Source organism: Nematolebias whitei, chromosome 15 (genome assembly GCF_014905685.2).
Source record: "Nematolebias whitei isolate Nwh7 chromosome 15, NemWhi1, whole genome shotgun sequence".
Classification (NCBI taxonomy): Eukaryota; Metazoa; Chordata; class Actinopteri; order Cyprinodontiformes; family Rivulidae; genus Nematolebias; species Nematolebias whitei.
Window position 1 is genome coordinate 10,089,311 of NC_056512.1, and position 4,879 is coordinate 10,094,189.

Sequence of the window (4,879 nt, forward strand, 5' to 3'; positions counted from 1 at the left end):
CTACAAAAGGCTGCAGTCCAGTGCTACTCTTCGCTGGAGCATATCACCTTCCATGGTAGTTGTGCTTCAAGCCTTTTAGGCTTAGTCTCTCCAGTACTAACCTTGTTCTCTTGTTTCTAGTTATCCTGATTCCTCGGCTTGTTTAAAGGACCCCTCGTGATCCTTTGATTCCTGACTCCTCGTGTCCTGTTCTTGGTTCCTTGGACCTCCTCGTGACCTGTTCTTGGTTTGCAGACCCCCTTGGGTCCCTCCTTGGTTCAACCTCTCCTGTGCCTGGATTCCTCTTGCCTGGTGCCTCTAATCCGGCCAGTGCCTGCCCTGCCAGCCACTGGACTCTCTCTCTGGAGCTCCCCGGAGGATTGGAACCCAACTCTGGATCAAACTGTAAGAGATTCACAAAAAACAATCTTTCAGCTATTAGGAACTCTGCCTCGTCCTGACTGTCCTCCTCTACCTCCTCCAGGAGCTGCAGAGAAGCTGTACCAGAACTGTTGTCTTTGCACTTGTAAATAAACACAGTTTCTTTTGTATTCCACCTGAGTCTGTCTCGTTCCGGGTCTCATAAAAATCTGGGTTCCCCTCGGTTATGACAGAAATGCTCCAGCCAAAACAGACCCAGAATGAGACCGGGAGCGAACAGACAACCACCATCTCACAGGTGGAACGGATCTCCAGACTGGAGACCATGTTGCAACAGGTTCTGACCCAGCAACGTGCAGCCCAGTCCAACATGCAGGAACTCGGAGGTATGATTTACTCCCTCAATCAACAACTTCTACCTCCTCTTCCTCCAGATCCGACTGACACGCCTGTCCCCAGCGTCCCTCGTGAGACGCCTGTCGCAACCTCTCATGGTCCACAGCTGCTCGCCAAACCGTCTGAACTGTTCGCCGGAGATCCCGACCAATGTGGGGGTTTTCTGCTGCAGTGCAGACTCGTTTTTGAGGGAGCCCCGTCTCTCTACAGCACAGACTCTGCAAAAATTATTTACTTTATTAACCTTCTTAAAGGTAACGCTCTATGTTGGGCTACTTCTTTCATGCAGTCCAACGTGGACCCCCCGGCTACTTACCCCCAACTCCTGAAGGAGTTTCGACGGATCTTCGATCGCCCCCTGCAGGCTTCAAACGCAGTGAAACGTCTCCTGGGATTACGTCAAGGCCGCCGTCCTGTTTCTGAGTACGCCCTGGAATTCCGGATCCTGGCGGCTCAAACGAGGTGGGACGAACTCGCTCTCCAAGGTGCGTTCCTAAACTCTCTCTCCGACCAGATAAAAGACCAAATCGCTGCACGAGACGAACCGGAAGGGTTTGACCAACTAATCGATATGGCCATTTCCATTGATGACCGTTTCCGGGAGCGGAGGCGAGAACGGGACTACAACTCCCAGAAACCTTCCACTTCCGGGTTCGCGGCCCCTTCAGGTGAACCTCGTTATTTTAAAACAGCGAAGGAAAATCATCTTTTGAAGACGTCCCCGGGTATTAATTCTTCTTGTTTGTCTCCCCAGAACAATTTTCTCGTGCCTCCTGAGCCAGAACCCATGCAGATTGGGCGAACACGGTTGACGTTTGAAGAGCGAGAGCGCCGTAGAAACGCTAACCTCTGCATGTACTGTGGCAACCCCGGTCATTATTTACCTCTCTGCCCGTTTCGGGGAAACGAGCGAGCCCACCAGTAAAGCGGGAGATACTGGTGGGTAACTCAGCTCTTACCTCCCCATTTAAACTCCTCTTGCCCACAATAATTCAAATAAACAATTCTCGTGTTTCCTTATTGGCCTTGGTTGACTCGGGCGCCGGACAAAACCTTATCAGTTCGGACCTGGTTGCCAAATATTCTTTACCCACTCACGAGATCCCTCCTATTTCTGTTTCCGGTGTAACTGGTAAAACGTTGGCACTCGTCCAACAGAAAACCATCGAACTTCATGTTATCATCTCTGGCAACCACCATGAGATGACTGACTTTTTTGTATTCGACTCCTCCATTTCTCAGATAATTTTAGGCTTCCCCTGGCTAAAGACGCACAACCCAGACATTAATTGGGAGCTAGGGCGAGTTGAGAAGTGGAGCAATAAGTGCCTCAAAGACTGTCTGCGCTCCGCGATCGCCGGGCAGCCAGTGGTCACTTCTCCTAGTGAGAAAGTAGATCTCTCCACTGTTCCCTCTGCCTACCACGACTTCGCGGCGGCGTTCAGCAAACAGAGAGCCTTATCACTCCCTCCTCACCGTCCCTATGACTGTGCCATTGATTTACTCCCTGGCGCCCCCTTGCCGTCTAGCCGACTTTATAATCTCTCGGGTCCTGAGAGGGACTCCATGAAAGAATATATCAACGAGTCCCTCGACTCTGGTATTATTCGTCCCTCCACGTCTCCCGTCGGTGCAGGTTTCTTCTTTGTTTCAAAGAAAGATAAGACTTTACGTCCCTGCATCGACTATCGCGCCTTGAACAACATCACTGTCAAAAACAAATATCCACTCCCTCTAATCAACTCCCTACATGAGCAATTGCAATCCGCCACTATTTTTACCAAATTGGATTTAAGAAATGCCTACCATCTCGTTCGCATAAGAGAGGGCGACGAGTGGAAAACAGCATTTAAAACCCCCCTCGGCCATTTTGAATATTTAGTTATGCCTTTTGGTTTAACAAATGCCCCCGCGGTTTTTCAGGCCCTCGTGAACGACGTATTGCGCGACTTCATCGGCGACTTTGTGTTTGTTTACCTAGACGATATCCTTATTTTTTCCCGTGACCCCGCTCTGAATGTGGAACAGGTAAGGGAGGGTTCTCCAGAGGTTACTGGAGAACCAGTTATTTGCTAAGGCCGAGAAGTGCCAATTTAATGTCTCCTCGGTTCCCTTCCTTGGTTTCATTTTTGGGGAGGGCCACTGCAGGACCGACCCAGAAAAGACTAAAGCTGTGGTCGAATGGCCTAGACCCGAGTCCAGGAAACAATTGTAACGCTTCCTGGGCTTCGCAAACTTTTATAGACGCTTTATTAAAAATTATAGTCAAGTGGCCGCCCCTCTTTCTCAGCTCACCTCCACCTCCAGACCGTTTATCTGGTCGCCTGAGGCTGAGACTGCTTTCTTTAAATTAAAGACTTTATTTTCTTCTGCGCCCATCCTCTCTCACCCTGATCCACGTAGACAGTTTATCCTTGAGGTTGACGCTTCGGATACAGGGGTAGGGGCGGTGCTGTCTCAACGATCCTCGGAGGACAACAAGGTCCATCCCTGCGCTTTCTTTTCTAAACGCTTATCCCAAGCAGAGCAAAACTACGACGTGGGAAACCGTGAACTCTTGGCAGTTAAGCTGGCACTGGAGGAATGGCGGCACTGGCTGGAGGGCACGGAGACCCCGTTTTTGATTTGGACTGATCATAAGAACTTGACTTATCTGCGGGACGCTAAACGCCTGAACCCCCGCCAGGCACGTTGGTCACTGTTTTTCACCAGGTTCAACTACGTTCTTACCTTTAGGCCCGGCTCCAAAAACGTCAAGCCGGACGCACTGTCCCACCAGTTCGCCCCCCCCTGACAACACGGAGACCGAGGAAACCATCCTTCCCTCCACCTGCATCGTTGGGGCCCTCACGTGGCCCATCGAAGAGGAGATCCGGGAAGCCTGGAAGGTGGAACCAGACCCTGGTGGTGGCCCCCCTGGAACCTTGTTCGTGCCTACTGCTCTGCGCCCAAAGGTACTACACTGGATTCACAATGTCAAACTCTCATGTCATCCAGGTTCCACCCGCATGATCTCCCTGGCCAGGACTCACTTCTGGTGGCCAGCCATGTCTGCGGATATTCGAGAGTTCGTTGCTGCCTGTCTCACGTGCGCCCGCAATAAGACGGGCACCCAACCCCCCTCCGGCCTACTGCAACCTCTGCTCACCCCGAGCCATCCGTGGTCCCACGTCTCGATGGACTTTGTTACCGGACTCCCACCCTCTGAAGGTAACACAGTCATTCTAACCATAATCGATCGCTTTTCCAAAGTGGTCCACTTCGTCCCTCTGTCCAAGCTCCCCTCTGCAATGGAGATGGCGCACCTGTTGACGCAGCACGTGGTCCGACTGCACGGTATCCCCTCAGACATCGTGTCGGGCCGTGGACCACATTTCGTGTCCCAGGTTTGGCGCTCTTTTTGCAGGACACTGGGAGCCACCACCAGTCTCACCTCGGGCTACCACCCACAGTCGAATGGCCAGGCTGAACGGGCCAACCAAGAACTGGAATCCATCCTGCGCTGCATGGCAGAGAAGGACCCGTCAGCCTGGAGTCACCATTTGGCTTGGGTTGAGTATGCCCACAACACCCATTGCTCCACCGCCACCGGCCTGTCTCCTTTCGAAGCCTCCTTAGGCTACCTACCTCCTCTGTTCCCCGGCCAAGAGGTGGACTGCGCGGTGCCGTCCGTGCAGCATCATTTCCGACGGTGCCGCAGGGTCTGGCGCCAGGTGCGGTCCGCACTTCTCCGCACGGCTGCCCAGATGAAGAAAGCCGCCGACCGTCAACGTTCCTCGGCCCCTCTCTACCAGGTGGGCCAAGAAGTGTGGCTGTCCACCCGGGACATTCCTCTCAAGGACACCCCCCGAAAGATGGCTCCACGCTTCATCGGCCCATTCCCCATCACCCAGCTCATCAGCCCCTCTGCGGTGAGGCTGCAGCTCCCTAGGACCATGAGGATCCACCCGACCTTCCATGTGTCCCAGGTCAAGCCAGTCCTCACCAGCCCTCTGTGTCCTCCCTCTGACCTCCCTCCTCCACCCCGCCTGATCGACAACCACCCTGCGTTCACGGTCCGATCCATCCGTGACGTGCGACGCAGGGGCCGAGGATTCCAGTACCTCGTCGATTGGGAGGGGTA